Raw genomic sequence first — 26,195 nt, 5'->3', positions numbered from 1 at the left:
ATAAAATTAACCATCACAATGTCTAAAATTTCCTTTATTATTCATATTTGCTCTGTGTTCTTAGTATACAGCTTTACTAAATTATTTATTAAAGCAAAAATTGTTGAACTGTATCAAATGCTTTTTCCTTATCTATTAAGGTACCAATATTCTTTTTTTTCCATGAAACCATCAATATAGTGATTTACATTTGATGGGTTTTCTGATGCTAAATCATTCTTACATTCATGGAAAACAATGTTTTATTATTAAATTAAATAATTTATTCAGTTTATCTGTCTGCTGAATTTGAATAAATTTTTATTTGCTTTTGAGCTAGCTGAATTCATATGCTTATCTCCATTTCAAAGTTTCTAATCTCTGTTAATAGGTGACATCAGCCAACATTTTTTTCTTTTAATATTCTCATCCAGTTTGAAGTTTGCGAATCAGTTATATTAATCTCATCAAATCAGTTGAGCAGCTTTTCTTGTTTTATTTTTCCTTTTTTTTCTTTTTTTCCCCCTCCTATTTTCCTCTTACTAAAATAGCTTGTACAAGAGGGATTTTCTGTCATTGAAAGTGTGTTTAAAAATATTCCAACTACTTATCTGTAAAATTCCCCAAATCTGGATCACTGACAAAAAATGCTGGCAAGGACACAGTGACAGAAACTCTCATTCCCGTTGGGAATGCAAAATGACACGAACACAGTCTGGCGGTTTCTTTCAAAGCTAGACATACTTTTACCATATGATCCGGCAGTTAGGTTCCTTGGTATTTACCCAAAGAAGTTGAAAGCTTATGTCCACACAAAACATTACACATGGATGTTTATAGCAGCTTTATTCCTAATTGCCAAAACTTGGAAGCAACCAAGATAGCCTTCAGTAGGTGAACGGATAAATGAACTGTGGTACATTTAAGAAAATGGAATTATTCTGTGCTCACAGGAAATGAGCTATCAAACCATGAAAAGGCATGGGGGAATCTTAAATGCATATATTACTAAGTGAAAGAAGCTAGTGTTTTTTAAAAGGCTGTGCGCTATATGATTCCAACTACGTGACATTCTGCAAAATGCAAAATTATGGAGACAGTAAACAGATACATGTTGCCGGGCATGGAGGGGAGGGATGGATAGGCAGAGCAGGGACGAATTTTAGGGCTGTGATGATACAGTGTATAATACCATAATGGTAGAAGGTATCGCTATGCATTTGTCTGAACACATGTATAACGTACAAACCAGGAATGGAACCATAATGCCAGCTCTGAACTTGATGTGATGTGTCAGTGTCGGCTCACCAGTTATAACATATGTACCACTCTGGTGCAGATGTTGTCCAGGAGTGTTTGCCTGTGTGGTAGGAGGGATTGTAAAAGAAATCTTTAAAAATATAAAACAGAAAATGCCAGAAATCAACCATCAAGTTTAAATTGTGAGCCTATCTGCGTGGCATTATGGAGTCTTGTGACCACCTGCTCTATCTTGCCCTGGCCATACAGCATTCCTTTGTCCAGCGTATACACGCTGTATAAGCTAACCACCCTGTATACATGCTGTATAATAAATAATAGTCATTTATTAACCATCTTAGTTATTAGATTGGTTATCAGAGAGAGAAAGAGCACACATCAGAAATAATAAAAGGTAACTTTTATTACGATGTATTGTTATAATTTTTGTTAATACTGTGCATAATTTATAAGTTAAAGTTTATCATAGGTATGTATTTATAAGAAAAAAACATAGTTCAGTATATATAGGGTTTATTACTTTGCACTGTTTCAAGCATCCAGTAGGAGTTTTGGAATGTATTCCCCATGGATAAGGGTGACTGCTGTATCTTCCTCTTAATTTTGCTGTGAACTTAAAGCTGTTCTGAATACAGTAAAATCTTGTAAACACACACACACACACATACACACACACACACACATCTTATCTGTAATATTGTCTGGAATGCAAGTTTGAGTTGGAAGTAAGGGGATGTCTTTGATAGCTGTTTCAATTTTTTTTTTTTTTTTTTTTTTACAGGGACAGAGAGAGAGTCAGAGAGAGGGATAGATAGGGACAGACAGAAACAGAGAGAGATGAGAAGCATCAATCATCAGTTTTTCGTTGCAACATCTTAGTTGTTCATTGATTGCTTTCTCATTTGTGCCTTGACCATGGGCCTTCAGCAGACCGAGTAACCCCTTGCTCGAGCCAGCAACCTTGGGTCCAAGCTGGTGAGCTTTTTGCTCAAACCAGATGAACCTGCGCTCAAGCTGGCAACCTTGGAGTCTCAAACCTGGGTCCTCCGTATCCCAGTCTGACGCTCTATCCACTGCGCCACCACCTGGTCAGGCTGTTTCAAATTTTTTAGTGCTTCTCGGTCTGTTTAAATTGCCTAGTACATGTTGCATAAGTTTTTTTTCTTTAGCTATATAAAATAGTTGTAGCTATTGGTATTTTAATATTTAAATATTTTTTATGTGTTTAGGCTCTTCTTTTTTTGTTATCCTCCCTTTCATTCTTTTTCTCACTTCAAATATGTTTATATATTTCTCTGTTTAATTTTTATTGTTCCTGAAGAGGTTTGTCTATCTTACTAATCTTTTTAAAAGACCAACACTTGGCTGTGCTCATTTTCTCTACTTCTGTTCCTGCTACCCTGATATCTGCCCATATCTCTATTTCGTCTTTGTCTCTCTAGTTGTGTTAGGTTGTGCTTTTCATATCTTCTTGAGTTGAAGAATTCAGCTCTTTATTTTTCTTTTATTTCTTGTATTCCAATAAACTTGACTTTTTAGCATGTAATTTTTGGTTTGGGTTTTGTTTTATTCTGTTACTTAAGTTAAAGGTTTTATTCTCCATTTCTTCAGATAATTTTTTCATATCAAAATAGTATTTTTTCTATGTATTTTGATCTTTTGTTTAATTTTCACCTGGCTCTATTTTTAATTCCCTTTGTATTTGCATAAATATGATTCTTCTTTGTCATGTGTCCTACTTCGCGATCTTCCTGCAGACTTCCCTCTGCATGTGTTGCTTCTTAGTCTCAGAGCATCATGTTTAGTTTTTGTCCTTTGCGCTATTACAGTTTGCAGATACTTGTGTAAATTCCCTTGGGAAAACAGTCATATAAATAGTTGAATACATGCTCCATGAACATTTTCTCGAGTATTCAGTTGCTCTTAATGGCCTCATCCAGTTTAACTTTTCATTACTCCCACTGAGGAATTATTTGGTCTAACCATCGGCAACCAAGTCTGACCTTGTAATAATGTGAGAGGCTTGGTTGGGCCTCCCTTCTCTTAATCTTTATTAGCACCCCTTCTACATTTCTGATCCGACAGTTGAAGTTTTCTGAATCCTTTTTTTTTTTTTTTTTTTTAAGTTAGAGGAGGGGAGGCAGAGACAGACTGTTGCATGTGCCCAGAATGGGATCCACTTGGCAAGCCCACTAGGGGGCGATGCTCTGCCCAACGAGGGTGTTGCTCTGTTGCAGCCGAATTTTAGCCCCTGAGGTAGAAGCCATGGAACCATCCTCAGTGCCCAGGGCCAGCTTGCTCCAACTGAGCCATGGCTACAGGAGAGGAGGAGAAGAGAGAGAGAGAAAGAAAAAGAAATGAGAGGATGATAGGTGGAGAAGCAGGTGGGCACTTCTTCTGTGTGCTTTGACCAGGAATTGAACCCGAGCCATCCTAGGGCCTATGTTCTACCACTGAGCCAACCAGCCAGGGATAGTTTTCTGAATCTTAAAGTGCTGTTCATACTGTCACTAAAAACATCTTCCAGACCCCTTTTATTTTCCTGCCCACTCCATTCATATAAAGAGGTTGTTTGCCATATGTTCCATCTGTGTAGAAATTTTACTCTACCATTTCAGACCTTCATCAATAAATGGTCTCACCTGATGAAGTATTGATTTTTCTCCCCCGGTAAGCTTCCAGTTTAAAAATGCAGTGGATTGGGGCACCTTGTCATCTTCCTGATCTTCATAGATATGATTTCTACTTAAAGTAGGAAGTCACTTGGATTTCTCAACATGCTCAGTTGATGGAAAAATTATGGTTTTTATCCTTGGATCCCATAGCCCAGTGGTAGTCAACCTGGTCCCTACCACCCACTAGGGCGTTCCAGCTTTCATGGTGGGCGGTAGCGGAGCAATCAAAGTTTAAATAAAAAGATAGATTTAACTATTGTAAGTTGTTTTATAAAGATTTATTCTGCCAAACTTAGCAAAAATTCGACAGAAAGTACTTGGTAAGTAATTATTATTATATGCTTTAACTTGCTGTAACTCTGCTTTATAAATTTTATAAAGTAAAGTTACTTCCCTACTTTATAAATCACCATCACTGTGGAACTGGTGGGCAGTTAGAAAATTTTACTACTAACAGAGATACAAAAGTGAGCGGTAGGTATAAAAAGGTTGACTACCCCCGCCATAGAGCTTTCTACTGGTATTTTAATTACATTTGAAAATGCCTTAGCTGCCCTACTTGCAAGCATCCTGTGGCCATGATCCGTGTCCATTTCATCCTGAACTCTTCATTGAATTCCTAATACACTTTTACAAAGGACAGGTATCTAACTATTAAATAAATAACCATAGATACCTCCCTTTGTTGAATCTGCTTTGTTTACTCTTCTGTAACTATAATCTATAACTATAGATTATTAATAAATGCACACAGGCAGACTTTGTCTAACATTGTCTTGTGTCTTCTACCCTATTCTATGGAGATTATGTTATGATAAATCTGGGTGTGGAGAAGCACAATTACAAAGGTTTCTAGAGGGCACCTCATCCTGTTACAGATGTTCTCCCTTTCCCCAAGAGTGAGGCTTAGTTTAGGGTTTCTTCTAGTGTCTTGTTATCCTCCCCTATCCTCAAGTATGATTGGAAAAGTCAAACTAAGACTTACAGTGGAGTACTTTGGAAAGTTCCCAAGAGGCCCCAAAATGCATGCAAGTCACTTTTGCTGATGTTGGGACCCAATACTGTGTTCCATCAATCTGCAATTTTACCATTAGCCTTAAAACCTAATCTACTTGCCATGGATTTCTTATTGAAGTTTCAGATACCATGTGAGTGTCCTCATTAGTGGCTCAGTGATAGTCTTCAGTAGTTCCTCAAGGAATATGTGGTCAATGTAAATTGGAGAACATTAGTAGTTGTGCCCTTTCGGTAGAAGTTGTGTAAACATACTGGGAAGATTCCTTAGCAGCCAGTTTTTAACATAGGACATGTGTCCATTATCTGGTGGACTGTCACCCATTCAGAGTACTCATCTGTCACACTGCTAATCAGTGAGCCGAGGAAGCATGCAACTTCTTAGAGCTGTGACATAAAAATAAAGCAATCACTATATATAAATATATTTAAAGCATATAGCTATACTGAATATATATCATCTTAATTAGTTCTTACACTCTATATGATGTATTTATATAGTTTATGGTATACTTATGTATGTAGATTTCATTTGTTGATATAAGTGATATCACTTTTATATCAATTTACCGAGAGATACTGAGGCATAAAGAGGTTAAGGAATTTGTCCAGTAATACAGCTAGTAAGTGACCATGACTTAAACCTCAGTGTGTCTGATTGAAGAGCTTGTTCCTACACTGCTAGGCAACATGCCTAATAATACCCAGTGCTTTTCTCTGGTGATCACACTAGGAGCTCACAAAACTCAAATATTACCAAGGGCAAGGCAAGCCGAGTGAGTAAGTGTGACGTGATTAAGTATAATGTTATAAAGAGTGGGATAGTTGGCATTAGGAGAGTCAAGGGAACGTGAAAAAAAATTGAAATATAATATTTTTAAATGCTGTGCTTTCAAAGCACATCTGCAGGCTAGCCTTGATCCATGAGGTCACCATTTTTGCATCTCTTTGTTTATTGAAATTATCCCTCTCTATTTTTACCTTCAAATTATTTGAGGCTTTGCTAGTTGCCACATATTCAGAAATAAGTTACTATTTTTTAATGAGTAAGAGTTATATATTTTCAAATTGATTTCATTGAAATACGAATTAAAAGATTTGTTTTATTTTTAAACTTTTTTTTTTTTTTTGTATTTTTCTGAAGCTAGAAACAGGGAGAGACAGTCAGACAGACTCCCGCATGCTCCTGACCGGGATCCACCCGGCACGCCCACCAGGGGGTGACGCTCTGCCCACCAGGGGGCGATGCTCTGCCCCTCTGGGGCGTCGCTCTGTTGCGACCAGAGCCACTCTAGCACCTGGGGCAGAGGCCAAGGAGCCATCCCCAGTGCCCAGGCCATCTTTGCTCCAATGGAGCCTCGCTGCGGGAGGGGAAGAGAGAGACAGAGAGGAAGGAGAGGGGGAGGGGTGGAGAAGCAGATGGGTGCTTCTCCTGTGTGCCCTGGCCCGGAATCGAACCTGGGACTTCTGCACGCCAGGCCGACGCTCTACCACTGAGCCAACCGGCCAGGGCCAAACTTTCTTCATATGTGTTTTTAAATGAAGTCTCATGAACGTGCACTGCTATTACTCTGTCATCTGACACAGTGACCCTTCTAGCTGTCTCTTCTGCAGTTATCTGACATTAAGGTTTGAGAGGTACGGCCCTTTTAATTATGGAATAACTAATTTGCCAACTCTGAATATTTGGGTCTTGATATAGAACATACAATTCAGCATTAGCCTGATATTTATTCATCCTCTCAGATTGCATCAGACTATAGGCTTGGCCTGGTAGATATCATAATTTATAAGTACATTTTAAGCCTGGGTCTTTGTAGTAATTTATATAAAAAGCAATTCTGCATAATGTCCTTTATCCAAGTGAGTATTCTTGATACCCGCTGTGTAGTGATTTTGCAAAAACAACATTTAGGCACTATCTTGGAAGGGCCTTGTTGACATTGGCTTTACATGTTAAAAGTGTGAAATATTCCTAGCTCAAGGAGTTTACCTGTGTATGAATGCAAACAATTTTGATTGTTTAAATGTAAGATTGGGAAACAGATGTTCAAGTGCTCTAGAATTTAGATCAAAACCATCCTTTTTAAAAGAATTCAGGTATAATAAATGCAATCCAGATCACCAGATTTTCCAGTCCGACATCAGTGGCACATTAGGGAGCACACAGGGCTAGAGATGTGAATATTATATAATGAGGATAATCAAGGAGTTGAGTGCGATGTGCCTCGGGCGCATGTTAGTAGCTAATTCCAATATGAATGCTTAGCAATCATTTGTTGGTTGAAATGCATGTGTTCAGCTAAATGGAAATCTTGGACGTTCTCTCATACACCCCATTATTTGTAATTGAACACCTGATTTCTATCATGCAACAAATTAACATCTGCACCGGATCTGTCTTTTATGCATATGGATACACTGATTAGAATTTTGCAGATAGGCAGGCACTCGAAAACAAAAAGACAACATGGTGAAACACTTCCAGCCATAATTTTTGATTACATATTGAGAATCGTTTAATTATCTTACTCCATTTAATTAGCCCTTCTACTTAGGTCAATTGCTTTTTTTATTAACATGACATTTTAGCAATTTGTTAATTGGCATGAAATAACATGAGACTTGACTGAGTGTGTCTTGTCTGCTTAAGGAAGTTGAGGAAAAGGCAGAGTGGTAAGTGTGTTCATTAGCCCCCTGCGGCAGTTACCTCTGCCGTCGTGTGCTGCCACCAAATTACATCTCCGTCCTGTGAATTTTGTTCCTTCTGTTATACCATGTGAGGCTGTTGATTTGAGTGATTACAGAAATCTGAGACCATGGGTATACATTTAAAAAAAAACAACCAGTCTCTTATGAAATTAAGAGAATGGTGGACAGTGAGGAAGATATATGTATATAAAAGTTAGGTGGGAGGGGGAAGATAGGTGAGAGATATATGATTATAAATACACATAAGAAAATTATTAAGAGAAAGATTTATTCTATCTCAAGCCTTTAAGCTCCAAGCCTCTTTAACAGTTTTTTTATGTTAAATAATGTTTGCGTATCAGCAGTATTCCTTTGGTGGCATTGACTGAGACCGTTCAGTGTACTGAGTCCATATATCCCCATCAAAGTAAACACTGTATTCAGCTGATAAGTTTTTAGATGAATTATAATACCACAAAATAATATACAAATTGCTATGGAGTGTGGTGTAAAGATGTTATCAATTATACCTAAGAAAAAACTTATTTTTATCCTAAAAAATTTCTCTAGAATACAGCCCAAGTAGACAGCCATCAGTAATCCTGCACTGGGGAGGGAAGTGTTTCACCAGAACCCACTTAACCACCTTGTAGTATATTCTTTAAGCATGAATCATTTTCTTACAAACTATCTAATGATTTAGTATTACAGTGCCTTCACGACTCTGGGCAACTTTGTGATGGTGAGAATTGGAGGGCATTGAATGATGCTGGTCTCCCTGTGACTTGTTTCTTTATATTCTGCTGTATTCTGAATAGGGTTACTTCATACCAGCATAGACTTTAAGAGCTAACAGAGATTTTGGATGACTCAGCCCAACATTAGTGTTGGGTCAGAGTAGTGGGCCTTTCTAAAGCATGTTTAGTTAACCTGTACCACGTGCATCCTGGGAAAAGCTCTAGGTTGGGCATTCTGGCAAATACAAGGGTAAATAAATTTACAGTAACTTCATCCCCTTGAGAATTATGCCAATTTCCTTTCTTGTCAGTAATACTTCTGTCCACTTGGGGGCACTGTGATCAAATACAGGTGTGAAAAAGTAGGTTTACAGTTGTAAGTACGAAAATGGTTTATTTTTGTATTGTTTATTTATTACCCCATTATTTATTTCTGTTATTTTCATATAAACAACTGTAAACCTACCTTCTTTCACCCCTGTATAAGAAGAAAAGAGAAAAATGGGGGTTTTTTTGGTTTACTTCAGTTAGAAAAGTTGTTCATAGTGCTAACTATAGGGAATCCCTAATTATACTATATACTTCTAGGTAAAATACCTTTTTAAATGTACATATGTATGAGGTTTTTGTTCGTGTTTGTTTAATTACAGTATAAGCATAGGTTAATCAGTGTTTAACGTGGTGCCTGGAACAGGTGAATTTGTTAGGAATGCAGGTTCTCAGGCCTATTCTAAATCAGAAACTTGGGGTGTGGGGCCCAGCAATATGTGTCTTCACAACTTCTAAGATCTCAATGTCTCCTAACATTTGAGAACTACTGAATTAGAATAAGTGGACTTTGACATACTTTTACAATTTCTAACTGTTAAAAAGTGATCAGGTTAAAAATAATCAAACATGCCTGGAATGTTGTGAAAATGTATTACTTAGAAAAGGTTTCTTTCTTACATTAACAATAAATGAGTCTGAAGAATTAATTAACTTTTTTTTTGTCCATGATTATTACAGCTGGGCTCCTATGAGTCAGAACAGTTAGTTGATTACTCACTTTCAATCCCCGGCTTCTCCACCCCCAATTTTTAATCAAGGGAAATTTTAGGATAAATCATTTGTTTTGTATGTTATAGATAAATCAACCAAGTATAGAATGTCTCAAATATAACTCCTTGTGATGATTTCAAGATATGGCCTTGATTTCAGCATAGTACTGCTAATAAGTCTTTCTTTACATCTTTGTAGTATCTTTACATTGATTAAAAGAGCTATTTTATTTATTAGGTTATGTGATCCTAAGCATACTCCTTTGAGGCAATTAAGAAACCAGTCACTACCGCTGTTTACAGTTGGGCAAAACTGACACCAATGTTAGAATTTTTTTCTAAGTGTAATATTGGGACAGAGACTATACTAGTTCCCTTCTTAATAAGTAGTTAATTTTGTTCCTCTGTTTCTGAGAGTCTGTGAAAAGTGCGGACGGAGAATACTGCTGCCCTTAAAAGACTCTAAACTTCCCATGAGTTTGTTAGGAAGCAGGGTAGGCTGAGCCATGGGCGACCAGACCGCGGGATTTTCCTCCCCAGAGGTGTCCTCGCACCTCCTCCTGACTAGGCCAGGACTCAGATAGGCCCTGCCTCATTTTCCTACTTTTCTATTTAGACATCTCTTTCTTGTTTGTCTTTGGTTCACTGAGGTAGTTAGAACTTCGGAGGCCTTTATGCTGAGGGGGAACATGTAAGTCATCACAGAGAATAATACAAGAAACTACCAGTAAAGCTTTTCTGGTGGATTCTGACCTGTTTATCTACTGTCATACTCTACACAGAAGGCTGACCCGACACAGGTGCCACCTCACAAGGGTGCCCGGCAATTTTCTCTACGTCTTTTCTCTAGTGGCAGACTCTGACCTTGACAGCCACCACCAGGACGTGGCCTCCTGTTTGAGCAACTACTTGCTCATTTACAACCAAACCAGCACCAGCAGGATGCCTTTCTCCCAATATCCCAATATACAAGGAGTGGTCTCCGTCTGATTGTTCTGAGGTCAAGACCACCTTCTCTGAGTATAAGAGGTAAACTCTTACAGGAAGGTGCTTTATGTATAGAGTAGTTGGGGGCCATTCACTGGCAATTGATTATCTTTGTGAAGTGAATCTGGTAGCAGAGTCAAAGTATACATACATATTGGGTGAACATTTTCTGTACTACTAAAAATATCAGAAGTTATAAACTATGTTTACTATAGTTTATAGTAGTAACTATACCTGCCTTATAGGATTGTTGTATTAGTTGACACAATATATGTAAAATACAAAATACAATGCCTGAAATTCAGTAAATCTTAAAAATATAACCTGTTAGAGACCGAGAAAATGGTGACTGAGTAGGCAGATGTTACAGCTCCCACCTCCCAGAACCAAAATGGATTGCAACTTAACTTAGAAACAATCATCTTGAAAAATCAACTTTGGACTGAACTAAGAGGAATCTATAACTAAGCATCACCAAAGAAGCCACACCGAGACTGGTAGGAAGGGGGAAGATGCGGAAAGGGCTGCCCCACTCCCAGGAGCGAGAGGTGGCCTGGAAGGTCTCTCATGGAGGGGTGGGTTGCCCCGAGCTTTGTGGTTCCTCAGCCCCAGGACCTGACCGGAACCCCAGCCTGAAGCCCCAGAGACTGGAGGAGGTGTACAGACAGTATTTAGCTGAAAGAAGAGCCAGGTTACTGTTTGTGAAAGAAGACAGAACACTCAGACCCAGGCTCTGTCTCAAAGGGACCGTGCAGAAAACCTTGTTCACAGCCACTTAATCTGGGGCTCTGGGAGTGGGGAGCACCGAGAGCACTGGAGTTACTAGAAGAGAGTGTAGTCTCTGGGGCACAGGGAGAGACTGTGGGGGACAGCCACCTTGACCCCTATACTGGATCAATGTCAAAAACTAAAGTGGCCATTTCTCCTGGGAGAACCAAGCCAGCAAAGGGAAGCAATTACCCCGCCCACCAGAGGCTTTCCTGCTCTAGTCAGTGCAAAGAGATACTTAGAAGCAGTGGGCACTTCAGTGACACAGGTTTTGAGTGCTGAGGTCTGTCATACACTGCCCCCCCAAACTGTTGAGTACCCTCGGAATGGCGGTTGGAAAAAAAAAACACAAGTTCCAGAAGCACAAAGTCCCATTAAAGAAAAACCCAAAGAGACCTACACCAAGACACATTATAATTATATCTCACAAGCTAGGAGATAAAGAATACTAAAAGCTGTGAGAGAAAAGCAGTCAATCACCTACAAAGGAGCCCCCATAAGGATGACATCCGACTTTTCAACAGAAATATATACTTGAGGCCAGAAGGGAATGGCAAAGAAATATTCAAAGTAATGCAAAACAAGAGCCTACAACCAAGACTTCTTTATCCAGCAAGGCTATCATTTAAAATTGAAGGAGAAATAAAAAGCTTCACAGACAAAAAAGAACTCAAGGAGTTCATTCAACCAAACCAATGCTGCAAGAAATGTTAAGGGGCCTGTTGTAAACGGAACAAAGGGGGGGGGAGTCTAGTAAAAGAGGAATGTAGATTTAAAGAATAAAATGGCAATAAACAACTACATATCAATAATAACCTTAAATTTAAATGGAATAAATGCTCCAATCAAAAGACATAGGGTAGCTGCATGAATAAGAAAACAGACCTGTACATATGCTCTCTACAAGAGACCCACATCAAAACAGAAGATACACATAGACTGAAAGTAAAGGGATGGAAACAAATATTTCATGCAAATGGAAATGAATAAAAAAGCTAGGGTAGCAATACTTATATCAGACAAAATGGACTTTAAAACAAAATCTATAGTAAGGGATAAAGAAGGTCACTACATAATGATAAAGGGAGCAATCCAACAGAAAGATATAACCATTATAAATATCTATGTGCTTAATATAGGAGCACCTAAATATATAAATCAGATTTTGATGGACATAAAGGGTGAGATAAACAGCAATACTATAATAGTACGGGATTTCAATACCCCACTAACATCAATGGATAGATCCTCAAGAAAGAAAATTAATGAAGAAACAGCAGCCTAAAGGACGGGAAACTAGATCAACTGGATTTAACAGATATCTTCAAAACCTTTCACCCTAAAGCAGCATAATATACATTCTTTTCAAGTGCTCATGGTACATTCTCTAGGATATACCACATACTAGGACACAAAATGAGTCTCAATAAATTTAAGAAAATTGAAATCATATCAAGTATCTTCTCTGATCACAATGGCATGAAACTAGAAATTAACTACAATAGAAAAAGTGAAAAACACTCAAACACTAGGAAACTAAATAGCTTGTTATTAAATAAGGAATGAATTAACAATGAGATCAAGGAATAAATAAAAAATTTCCTGGAAACAAATGAAAATGAACATACAACTCAAAATTTATGGGACACAGCAAAAGCAGTCCTGAGAGGGAAATTCATAGCATTACAAGCATACCTTAAGAAGCTAGAAAAGCTCAAATAAACAACATAACCTTGTATCTAAAAGAACTAGAAAATGAACAGCAAGTAAAGCCCAGAGGAAGTAGAAAGAAGGAAATAATAAAGATCAGATAGGAAAGAAATAACATAGAGGCTAAAAAAAACATACAGAGGATCAATGAAACTAAGAGCTGGTTCTTTGAAAAGGTAAACAAGATTAATGAACCTTTAACCAGACTCACCAAGAAAAAAAAGAGGACTCAAATAAAATTAGAAATGAGAGTGGAGAATTAACAACTGATACAGCAGAAATACAAAGGATTGTTTAAAAAAATACTATGAAGAACTGTACACCAAAAAATTTGACTACCTAGGTGAACTGGACAAATTCCTTGAAACATATAATCTTTCAAAAATCAATCTGGAAGAATCAGAAAACCTAAACAGACTGATTACAACAAATGAGTTTGAAACAGTTATCAAAAAACTCCCAACAAACAAAAGCCCTGGGCCAGATGGCTTCACAGGAGAACTCTACCAAATATTCAAAGAACTAACTCCTATCCTTCTCAAGCTATTTCAAAAAATTCAAGAGGAGGGAAAACTTCCAAGCTCCTTTTATGAGGTGAGCATAATGCTGATTCCAAAACCAGGCAAAGAAAATACAAAGGAAAAAAAGTATAGGCCAATATACCTGATGAATTTAGATGCTAAAATTCTCACAAAATATTAGCAAACTGGATCCAGCAATACATGAAAAAAATCATACATCATGATCAACTGGGATTTATTCTGGGGAGGCAAGGCTGGTACAATATTAGCAAATCAATCAATGTGATTTATCATATAACAAAAGAAGGAGAAAAATCACATGATGATATCAATAAATGCAGAAAAAGCATTTGATAAAATCCAGTATCCATTTATGATCAAAACTCTCAGCAAAATGGGAATACAGGGATCATTCCTCAACATGATAAAGGCCATCTATGACAGACCCACAGCCAACATCATACTCAATGGGCAAAAATTAAAAGCAATCCCCTTAAGATCAGGAACAAGGCAGGGGTGCCCCCTTTCACCACTCTTATTCAACATAGTCCTGGAAGTTCTAGCCACAGCAGTTAGACAAGAAGAAGAAATAAAAGGCATCCAAATTGGAAAAAAAGAAGTAAAACTATCATTATTTGCTGATGATATGATACGGTATGTAGAAAACTCTAAAGTCTCAGTCAAAAAACTACTAGACCTGATAAATGGATTCAGCAAGGTGGCAGGTTATAAAATCAATATTCAGAAATCAGAGGCATTTTTATACACCAACAATGAACTGTCTGAAAGAGAAATTAAGAAAACAATCCCCTTCACTATTGCAACAACAAAAAAAATAAAGTACCTGGGAGTAAATTTAACCAAGGAGGTTAAAGACTTGTACTTGGAAAATTATAAAACATTGACAAAAGAAATCAAGGAAGATACAAACAAGTGGAAGCATATACCAAGTTCATGGATAGGAAAAATAAACATCATTAAAATGTCTATATTACGCAAAGCAATTTATAAATTCAATGCAATTGCTAATACCAATGACATACTTCAAAGATATAGAATAAATATTTCAAAAACTTATATGGAACCAAAAAGAACACATATAGCCTTAGCAATCTTGAAAAAGAATAAAGTGGGTGGTATAACACTTCCTGATATCATGTTATACTACAAGTCCACTGCACTCAAAACAGCTTGGTACTGGCATAAGAACAGACATATAAATCAGAACAGAGAACACAGAAATAAACCCACACCTTTATAAACAATTGATATTTGACAAAGGAGGTAAGAGCATACAATGGAATAAAGACAGTCTCTTTAACAAATGGTGTTGGGAAAATTGGACAGCTACCTGCAAAAAAATGAAACTAGACCACCAACTTACACCATTCACAAAAATAAACCCAAAATGGATAAAAGACTTAAATGTAAGTCATAAAACCAGAAGCATCTTAGAAGAAAACATAGGCAGTAAGCTCTCTGACATCTCTCGCAACAATATATTTGCTGATTTATCTCCATGGACAAGTGAAATAAAAGATAGGATAAGCAAATGGGACTATATCAAACTAAAAAGCTTTTGCACAGCCTAAGACAACATGAACAGAATAAAAAGACAAACCACAAAATGGGAGAACATATTTGACAATACATCTGATAAGGGGTTAATAAGCAAATTTATAAAGAACTTGTAAAATTCAAACACCAAGAAGATAAACAATCCAATCAAAAAATGGGTGGAAGAAATGAATAGACACTGCTCCAAAGAGGACATACAAAAATGTCCAATAGGCAGATGAAAAAAATGTTCAACATCACTAATCATTAGAGAAATGCAAATTAAAACCACAATGAGATACTACCTCACACCAGTCAGAATGGAGCACATTAACAAAACAAGACATAATAAGTGCTGGCGAGGATGTGGAGAAAGGGGAACCCTCCTGCACTGCTGGTGGGAATGCAGACTGGTGCAGGCAGACAGTATGGAAATTCCTCAAAAAATTAAAAATGGAACTGCCTTTTGATCCAGCCACTCACTTTTAGGAATATATCCTAAGAATACCAAATCACTGATTCAAAAGAAGAAATGCACCCCCATGCTTATTGCAGCATTGTTTACAGTAGCCAAGATCTGGAAACAGCCCAAGTGTCCATCAGTGGATGAGTGGATTAAAAATCTGTGGTACATATACACAGTGGAATACTACATGGCCACGAAAAAGAAGGAAATCTTGCCTTTTGCGACAACATGGATGGACCTGGAAACTATTACATTAAGTGAAATAAACCAGGCAGAGAAAGAATATCATATGACCTCACTCATTTGAGGAATCCAATGAACAGTGTGAACTGAGGCGCAGAATAGAGGCAGAGGCGGGATCAAAGGGACCAGAGGGAAAGTGAACAGAGGGGAAGGGGATGAGAGGATGGGATCAGAGAAGGGAAAGAGATTAATGAAATTATATACACATAACACAGCATTATAGAGAGCAGGAAAGCAAATCCTGGAGGGAAGAGGGGTGGTTGTGGGGCAGAGGGGAGCAAGGGGAAGCTTGAGGGGAATATGGGTGTGGGAGGGATGTACTCGGAGGGACACCTGAATCTATGTAAACACAATAAATAAAAATAAAAATGTATGTAACCTGTTATAAGGAAAACAATGATGCAGTGTATTGAGAATGGTTAATGTGAAGAATATCGGTATAGAATGTAAGGGGAATGTCTTCTAACATTATATTTTTGACATATTTTTTGACAGAGAGAGAGAGGGATAGACAAGAAGGGAGAGAGATGAGAAGCATTAATTCTTCATTGCAGCATCTTAGTTGTTCATCAGTTGCTTTCTCATATGTTCCTTGGCCAGTGGGGTGGGGGTGGGGGGACAGCTACAGCAGAACACGTGACCACTTGCTTAAGCCAGTGACCTTGGGCTTCAAGCCAGTGACTATGGGGTCATGTCCATGATCCCACACTCAAGCCAGCAACCCCATGCTCAAGCTGGTGAGCCCGTGCTCACGCCGGTTGAGCATGCACTCTAGCCAGTGACCTCAGGGTTTTGAACCTGGGTCTTCTGCATCCCAGTTTGAAACTCTATCCACTGGACCACCACCTGATCAGGCTAGTCTGTCATCTTTTTGGTTTTTGTAATTTTACTGTCAGATTGAATTAAAAGGTTAGTTTGAATACTAGCAAAATAATTCTCACTGGGAATCTTTAAAAATGTTAAACGTTGTTGTTGAAAGTTTCATTACTATTTACTACAATTCTGTATTGCTTTGTAGAGTTGAGTTCATAAATATATTTTAATTTTATTTGATTTATTAAGGATCATTTATCTGCTCATGGTCACCTGTCTAGACATCTCTGCTCATAAGAAGTCTCAAGGTAGTTTATCTTCACTTTCATTATTTTCCTTTTTCTTTTAAATTTATTTTTATTAATTAGAGATGGGAAGGGGAGGAAAGAGAGACAGAGAGACATTGATTTGTGGCCCCATTTATTTATGCATTCATTGATTAATTCTTTTATGTGCCCTGACCGGGGTTTCAATCTGCAACCTTTGCATGTTGGGACAATTTTCCAACCAATGGAATTACCCAGCCAGGACTCTTTTTTGTCATTTTTCTACCTTATGTTAGTGTCTAGCATATTTCCTTTACAAACTGCACAAAGTAAACATTAAATAAACATCATTTAGTTACAGTTATGGTATGATTTAGAACTTTCTAATAATTCATGAAGCCCACTGAAAAGAAGATATGTGGCCCTGGCCGGTTGGTTCAGTGGTAGAGCGTTGGCCCTGCGTGTGGAAGTCCTGGGTTCAATTCCTGGCCAGGGCACACAGGAGAAGTGGCCATCTGCTTCTCCACCCTTTGCCCTCTCCTTTCTCTTTATCTCTTTCTTCCCCTCCCATAGCCAAGGCTCCATTGGAGCAAAGTTGGCTCGGGCGCTGAGGATGGCTCAATGTCCTCATCTCAGGTGCTAGAATGGTTCTGATTGCAACGTAGCAACAATGCCCCAGATGGGCAGAGCATCGTTCCCTGGTGGGCTTGCCAGGTGGATTCCAGCTGGGTGCATGCAGAAATCTGTCTCTCTGCCTCCCTGCTTCTCACGTCAGAAAATTACCAAAAAAAAAAAAAAAAAAAAAGATATATATGTGCCAGGAACTTGAATCAAATGCCACACCCAACAAGGATGTAATTATAATACGGACCTTCCAGCAAGATTCCCACTTTTCTCCCCTAGAAAAAAATAATTTCTTCTTAATTGAAAAGGAACAGATCTCAAATTTCTCTTCAGTTCTTCTGTTATTTATTTGGTGCCATCCAAAAGAGAATTGGAAAAATATATATATTTACAGGTTATTGCGATCTCGGTACTGATTTTTTTACAGTCCATCTTATTATGGTTGTTTCTGAAGACAAATTCAAAGTGCTTTCCCAGGCTGGACCTTTGGAGGGTCAAAGGAGAAGAAAAGAAGGTTCCTGTTGTGCCAGAAACCCTTGAGAAAAAGCAAAAGAATTTCTCAGAGCTGAAGATCAAGCATCAGAGAAAGAAGTCAAGGATGCTTGGAAAGGCAAGGAGGAAACTTACCTATGAAAAAGCTAAGTGCTGTCAATATAGACAGATGTACAGAACTAAGCTGGGAGGTCAGGAAAAGCTGGCAACTTCTCTGTACCTGTGAAACCCAAATTGGCATTTATCATCAGGACCAGAGGTATAGATGGTGTGAGCCCAAATGTCCAAAAGATGCTACAGCTTCTACACCGGCACTGGATCTCCAGTGGCCCCATGTTAAGCTCCGCAAGGCTTCAGTTAACAAGCTGAGGAGGATTGTGGAACCATTTACTGCATGAGGGTTTCCCTAACCTGAAGTCAGTGAATGGATTGACCTATAAGCTTGGTTATGGCAAAATCAACAAGATGTGAATTGCTCTGTCAGCTAAAACATTGATTGCCCGATCACTTGGTAAACATGGCATCCTCTGCCTTTGGTTATCTGACTCATCTGTACTTTTGGGGAAATGTTTCAAAGAAGCAAACAACTTCCTGTAGCCCCTCAAATTTTCTTCCATGGGATGGAATGAAGAAAAAGACCACCCATTTTGTGGAAGGTGATGCTAGCAGCAGGAATGACCAGATCAACAGGCTTCTTAGAAGGATAAACTACAGGCGTCAACATGGTTATGTTTGTAATCTGGTCAGTTAACAAACAGTGACTGCTTTTAACTTGAAAAAGCAATCCAGAGATATATTCAAAATGGCTTTAATTCCTTTCTGTGAAGTAATCTTGATATTCTACAAATTTCTGTAACAGAGTTCTAATCTTTATTTATATATTTGTTTATTTTTGACAGAGACAGAGTCAGAGAGAGAGACAGAGACAGGTACAGACAGACAGGAAGAGAGAGAGATGAGAAACATCAGTTCTTCATTGTGGCACCTTAGTTCAATGATTGTGTTTCATAAGTGCCTTGACTGGGGGACTACAGCAGAGTGAGTGACCCCTTGCTTAAGCCACAGATTTTTGGGCTCAAGCCAGCAACCATGGGGTCATGTTTATGATTCCCCACTCAAGCCAGAGACTCCATGCTCAAGCTAGTGACCTCAGGGCTTCAAACCTGAGTCCTCTGCATCCCAGTCCGACGCTCTATCCACTGCGTCACCGCCTGGTCAGGCAAGAACTCTAATCTTTATCCCTAGCTATATGGCTACATGAGAGAGGGCCTCTGCTATTACTTGTTTTAAAACTAGGTGCAGAATGGTTACTTACCTCCTTTCTTTCCTCTTTCCCATTACTTGTACCCGTGAATATGTAACTATCATATTATTCCATTAAGATGGGGGTATTGAATTATTTGAACTAATATATACTTGTATTATATTGGAGAAAAGTGCAGACTTCTGATACTGGCACATTCCTTAAAATGTGAGAAATAAAAGGGCCTGATTTTATTTCAAAGTTGCATTTTCGAGAGAAGTGACTCACAATTATCAATATCTTTGGAAATTGTGTTCTATATAGTTCCTTGTTTGACAAAAATGATAACGTCTCTCTCCAGTAGATGGCGCAAGCATTCCCTGAAAATAGAAAATATTTTTTGTCTTTTGAATAAAGAAAGTAGCAAACTTGGTAATGAAGGTGGCACTATTTAAGTAGCAGTAAGTAATCTTCAAGACATTTTCTTTTGAAAAAAAAAAGGTAAGAAGAAGAGGTTAAAAGCAGGTGAAGTGGTAGTTCACTTTGGACATATCAAAGTTGTCAAGACATTTTATCAAATTATTGTAGGGAAACTTTAATATTTAGAAGTATGTGAATAAGCAAAGACTAAGGTCAATTTTAACAAAAATATCTGAGACTTGAAATCCTGAATATGTTTTGTACATGACAAACGTGGTTTTCTGTTGACAACCTTGGTTTCATTGTTCTTTGTACCCTGCATTTATCAGCAGAAGCATTGTGAATATCATTTAATAGGCAAATAAAGACTGAAATGGCATCCTTAAACTTTACGTTAAAGGAGAAAGAGAAAGTTTACAAGCCTAGCCCAGTGAATTCCAACCTGATTGTATATGGTCCTCTTTTTGCTATTGCCTTTATTTTGTTATTCGTTCTCCTTCAAATGAGTAAATGCGTGTGAAAGAGAAGCTTAACATCCAAGTATGCTTTTCTGTGGCAGTCTGAAATTTTGGGTTGGTGGCTAAATAGCAGTTTCTGGCAACCCTCAGGAATTCAGTAGCTGGGAAACATAATATGTGGACTCTATAATAATATTACTTTTATCTGAGGACTGAGAAGAACTAGTTGTTTTATTGTTGTAACTTGTGTGATGTTGTAGTTACATTTTCTTTTAGAAAAAGAGAGACTGAAGTTTTCGCCCCACCTTTGGAAAGGTTCTTCTTTCTAAATGGACAAAGTTGAACAATTGGTTGCTACTCTCCCCAGGCTTTCCAATGAGTCCTTCACAAAAGTGAGATTAGAATATTTTTTTGGCCTGACCTGTGCTGGCACAGTGGATAAAGCATTGACCTAGAACGCTGAGGTTGCCGGTTCGAGGCCCTGGACTTGCCTGGTTGAGGCACGTGTGGGAGTTGATGCTTCCTGTTCCTCTACTCCCTGTCCCCTATAAAGTGAATAAATAAAATCTTTGAAAAAATACTTTATGGAATATTATGCTACTCATACAGAGGATGATGATGATGATGATGCCGATGCCTTGATTTCCATTGTGCTTTATGGTTTCCGAGGCTCTTTTACATACATCATTGAACTAGATTTTTGTCACGACACTATTTTAGTCAGGGCAAATATTGCTGTTCCTGTTTCACAGATGATACAAGGGAAAGTCACATTGGGCACATAGCATTATAAGTTAAAGGGAACCATTCCTTTGTCTGCTCGTTCTCTGTTTTTCTTTGTTCTCTCTCTCCCTCCCTCCTCCCCCCACCCACACATGCCCTATCATTTTCACTCTTTCATCTTTATTTTGAAAAAGCACTTATTCTACATTCCTAATGTTTGCTTCAGTGTGAAGGGGCATCCAGGGAGGAATACCCCAGCTTCTTTCTACCCTTTTTTTTTTACTATCTGATTGATTAGCTGGAGAGCCAGAACGGGTCATGCATAGATCGGCCTTTCTCTCTCTTTGTCTCCAGAGGGTGTTTTGTCCAGAGGGAGTCCTGTTCTCTACTTCGCCCTGCACATACCCACCACAGCAGCCTCTCTGTGAGGACAGGCCCATTGCATGTGACACTATCTGGGGCTGGAGTGGGGAAAGTCTGTCCAATGAGAATAGTGAACCTTGTAAGGAAGCCTACTCCTTACAGAAATAAGCATTCTTCAGTATTACCTTTATACGGCAATGTTTTAGCCTCTTGTTCAGTCTTTTTTTGTGTGACAAAGAGTCAGAGGGACAGATAGGGACAGACAGACAGGAAGGGAGAGAGATGAGAAGCATCAATTCTTCATTGCGGCACCTTAGTTGTTCATTGATTACTTTCTCATATGTGCCTTGACCAGGGGGCTACAGCAAACAGAGTGACCCATTGCTCAAGCCAATGACCCTGGGCTCAAGCTGGCGAGCCTTGCTCAAACCAGATTAGTCCGCACTCAAGCTGGCGACCTCGGGGTCTTGAACCTCCATCCTCCACATTCCAATTTGACGCTCTATCCACTGCGCCACCGCCCAGTCAGGCCACTCTTTTTTGTCTTAAGCCAATTTGTTCAGAACTCAGGCAGAAAGAAAAGAGGTCCTAAGTATTGGGTCTCCTCAGAGATTCCAACAATGTTTATATCTGAAATTTTAATTTAAAAAAAGAATAATATTTGTGCGAATTACATTATCTGGGGGCATTTTGAGATATTTATTTACATATTTTATTAAGTGAGAGGCAGGGAAGCAGAGAAAGACTTCTGCATGCGCCCCAACCAGGATCCACTTGGCAAGCCCCCTACTAGGCGATGCTCTGCCCACCTGGGGCCACTACTCTGTTGCTCAGCAACCAAGCTATTTTAGTACCTGAGGCAAGGCCTCAGAGCCATCCTCTGCGCGCAGGGCCAATGCTCAAACCATTTGAGCTATGGCTGCGAGAGGAGAGAGAGAGGGAGAGAGAGGAGTGGATGGGTGGAGAAGCAGATGGTCATTTCTACTGTCTGCACTGACCGGGAATTGATCCCAAGACTTCCACACACCGGACCAATGCTCTACCACTGAGCCTACTCACCAGGGCCTATGTTTTGAGATCTTTAGACATAGAATAAATTCTATTTCATTTTGACTTAAAAGGCACATGTGATACTGTGACCTCGGGGTTCTTTTCAGCACTAGCTCAAAGAGTCTCATCTAAAATGCTGCTGGACCTTTCTTCAGATGATGAGTGGTCAGTGGACTGGACTCCTGAACATCTGCCCGTTCCTGCTTTCATAGCAGCCACGTCCTGGTTCCTTTATGCTGTTAGATATGCTTCCATATTAAATATTAGGGTAACATTCCGCTGCTGAAACTATTTGAATAGACACTGACAAAAGTGTGAGGATTGCAGGAGGGATGGGGTTGGGAGGAAGTGGAGGACGGTAGAGAGGGGCCAGATGGTGAGGGAAGGAGACCTGACTTGGGGTACTGAACACACAATGCAGTGTACACATGATGCATTGTAGAGTTGTGCACCTGAAACTTGTATAATTTTTTTAACCAGTATCACCCCAACAAGGGCAATAAAAAGTAAAAAAAATACCAATTTTATGGAAAACCTGAAGTCTGTACAAGACTTTTTCCTTTACCTTGATGTATAGTATATATGTGTGTGTATAGATATATATGTAGATAGATAGCTAGATAGCAATATATATATATATACATATATATATATATATGTATATATATATTTGCTAGTGCTTTTTTTCTGTATTATGTTTTTTATTGTAATTGTTCCTGATGACAAAACTAGAAACAGCCATTTGGTCATTCTAAAACGTGTGTGGAATATCTGCTCTCTCCAAAGGCATGGTGCCGGAACAGAGTGGTAAGTCGACTCTTGGGGTCCTTGTCCTCATAGAGCTTAGGGTCTTGTGGTGGAATTAGACATTAGTCCGCTATGCCATGCCGCAGGCCATGGCAGGGCTCTGGAAGAAATGTCCACGTCTTACTTAATACATATAATAAAGAAATGTGACTTTATTGGCCATGTAAGGGAGGGCTTCTCTGAGAAAGTGATGGTTGAAATGAGGAATAGGAAGAAATTGGAAATGTGTGATTCAAGAACTAAAACTAACTTGTTGGAAAGGGTGAAATTATAAGACATGTGGGACTAATGGGGTAAGACAGACAACACATGAATAATTGAGAAGCCGTGAGAACTCAGAGTGTTTGTGTAAAGGAGTCCTTGGTGTCAAAATAAGCCAAGAAAAGTATCAAAGTGTCTCAAGCACAAGCAATGTTTATAAATGTGATCAATCAAAGAAATGGCTATGACTACAACAAATTAAAATTTAAATTAAAGAAAAGAAATGTCTGTGACCACCTAACATGTTCAGAATTTCAAGAACAGGGTATCAGAGAAAGATCAGCAAGAACAAGAGCAAAGCTGGGTCTTCGCCTGGCGTGTTGGGCAGCTTATCAAAACAGCCACTTCAGTGCGAGGAGCAGGGCAGGCACTGAGATACGGAGGCAAGGGCGCAAGGTCAGAGCTGGAGTGACTGCAAGGGGATCTCACTGCTCAGTCCCTCCAGGCTCCAGCCAGATCTCCACAGCCCTTGAGTGCAGATAATATTGGTACAGAGCATCAAATTTTAAGTGCAAGTGACAGAGTTCAGGTAGGCGAAGGCTGTTGGGCAGGGGAGTCTGTGAAACGTCCTGGCGTCAGGAGGAATCAGATACTTCTGTAAAAAGCTCACGTGGGCATTTTTACATATTTCACTTGAATCTATCCTAAATTTAATGGTAATGATTTTATCCATTGATAAAGAGGAGACTGAGATCTACATTATTCGTGTTGACTCAGGATCACCTGTGTTGTATATAAGGTTTAGCGATATTTGATCGTTTTGCTTTCAGTTGGGAATATTGTGTCCCAAAGGGGAAGGGATTTTCCATAGATAGTAAGATTATACAATACATACATAAAAGCTTTCGCTGAAACTTTTATTTTGTTATTACCAAACCATTTATGTTTTCAGGAACCAGAAATATGAATGGAATATCTTACAAAAATATCTAGGATTGCCTAAATGAATGATTTTGTTTTAAACCTTTAGGTGCCCTAGAGCTTTGCAAAGTGGAGTGGAGTGTCTTTCCCTTTGAAAAGTAGAATAGCCTGAGCCGCAGAGACAGCAACCTCACAGCCTCTGCACCCTTCCTAGCAGATGGAGTGCAGACTTGGCTCCATGCAAGTTTTTCTGTTTGCGGTAGTTTGCTTAATAAAGTCTTAGGGGCCCTGGCCAGTTGGAGTTGGCTCAGTGAATAGAGCGTCAGCTCAGTATATGGCCATCCCAGGTTTGATTCTCGGTCAGGATACAAAGGAGAAGCAACCATCTGCTTTTCTTCCTCTTCCTCTCTCCCTTTCTCTCCTTCTTTCCATACCGCAGCCAGTGACTCATTTGGTTCGAGCATGGCCATGGATGCTGACGAGCATAGCAGGCTCAGGTGCTAAAAATAGCTAGGTACTACTAGAACATCAGCTCCAGACAGGGGTTACCAGGTGGATCCCAGTCAGGACAAATGTGGAAGTCTGTCTCACTATTTCCCCTCCTCTCACCTAAAAAAAGGGGGTGAAGGAGGGAGGTAGGAAGGATATTTTTCTCCCTCTTACTCTCTTCTGAGATATTTTGTAATCAGCTTGGAAAGTCCATTAACTTCTTGAACTTTTAACAAAGCAGTGAAGCTTCTGCAGAGTCAAAAAAAAAAAGGTATTATCATATTTTGAAGAACATTTAAACTTAGGAAAAGCATGAAACCGTGCTTTACAAATATGACCTCCATGATGAAGAGTGTTAGAATGAGGTCCTATATAGTTGTAAATATTAGCATTGGTGAAATCATGACCATTACAAAACTTATGTTAGGGCACTTTTTCTACTAATCAGGATATAAAAGAAGGCTGGTCAGTTATCAAAGCTAAAGGTGGGAAAAGCTGCCTTTTTAATAAGAGAGTTCTCTGTAGAGTTGGATTGTTTAGCTATTTTTTTTTTAATGTTTTCACTGATGTGAAAGAATGAGAGAGGAAGCGAGGGGAGAGAGAGAGAGAAGAAAGAAGAAAGAGACAGGAGCATCAACTCATTGTTGCACTTAGTTGTTACATTTAGTTGTGCACTCATTGATTGCTTCTCCTCTGTGCCCTGACCAGGGATGGGTTTTTGGTGCACCAGGATGATGCTCTATCTGTGTTTAGCTATTTAAAACTACTTTCCATAGAACCACTTGCATGGTTTCCCCAGTTCCTGTTTTGTTTCTAGGTGAAAGTGCATTGCCATTGATTTTGGAACGCGATCTTTGAGAATGATCACTTGTAGTTCTCCATGTCTTATCTGAGGGTGGGTTGGGGTTTTATAGCCTTCTCGGTTTGCCTCTGTTCATATTCCAGATTGTACAGTGGCATGCCAGTTTTTAGAATAGCTTTTATACCTTACTCTGACAATCTAATCATGCTCATCTGAGCTGATTAACTCACATTAAATAAGCAAAAGATGGGACTTAGGAAAAGGAGGAGGTCACAGTTTTTATTACATTATCCAGTCTTCAAAATGTGATACAGAAAATGAGTGAAACACCGCATTTAACTAGTTGTGTTTTTTTTAAATCTCCTGTTTATGTAGCACACATATTTTAACTTCTTGCTCAACAACAGACGTTTCTGAATCTTCCTGACTCATGATTTCTCTCGAATGTTGTAATTTTGTTTGGTAGGGAACCTGTCCTCACCTCCCCGCCTCAGTACCCTTTGCTGCAAGAATTCAGAAAGTAGGAAACCCCACTGGAAAATATTTACTTCTTGATTTCTTAATGCCCAGGTCGCACTGTTGTCTTGAGTCAGTTTCTTTTCCTTGTTTTTTAGCTGTAAACCAAGCCACAAAAAGGAGGGGAGGGGAGAGCTCAATCTTGTGGGGCTAAATAAAAGAAAGAATGCAGTGAAAGGAAGAATCCCTCTATGCAAGCAGCAGAGAACAGAGAACGTGCAGGGAAGACTGCAAGTGCCCGAGGGCATTTGGTCCCTACTGGTTTTCACATCAAATGCAGTGGTGCCCACAGATAGCCTGTATTGTTGTCAGTTAAATGGGATCATGAGTGTCTGAAAGGTGTTTGAGAATGAACCGAA

The 26,195-nt window shown here is 39.0% G+C and overlaps 1 protein-coding gene and 1 pseudogene across 4 annotated transcripts in view; both read left to right on the top strand.

The window, feature by feature from the left end:
* Positions 1-26,195, top strand: part of CADPS2 (calcium dependent secretion activator 2) — a 527,120-nt gene that overhangs the window by 300,562 nt on the left and 200,363 nt on the right. The gene's annotated exons all lie outside the window — the stretch shown is intronic.
* Positions 17,836-18,594, top strand: LOC136394006 (large ribosomal subunit protein uL30-like; annotated as a pseudogene).

Source organism: Saccopteryx leptura, chromosome 2 (assembly GCF_036850995.1).
Source record: "Saccopteryx leptura isolate mSacLep1 chromosome 2, mSacLep1_pri_phased_curated, whole genome shotgun sequence".
Classification (NCBI taxonomy): Eukaryota; Metazoa; Chordata; class Mammalia; order Chiroptera; family Emballonuridae; genus Saccopteryx; species Saccopteryx leptura.
Note: the sequence above shows the minus strand (reverse complement) of the source record. Positions and strands in the feature narration are given on the sequence as shown.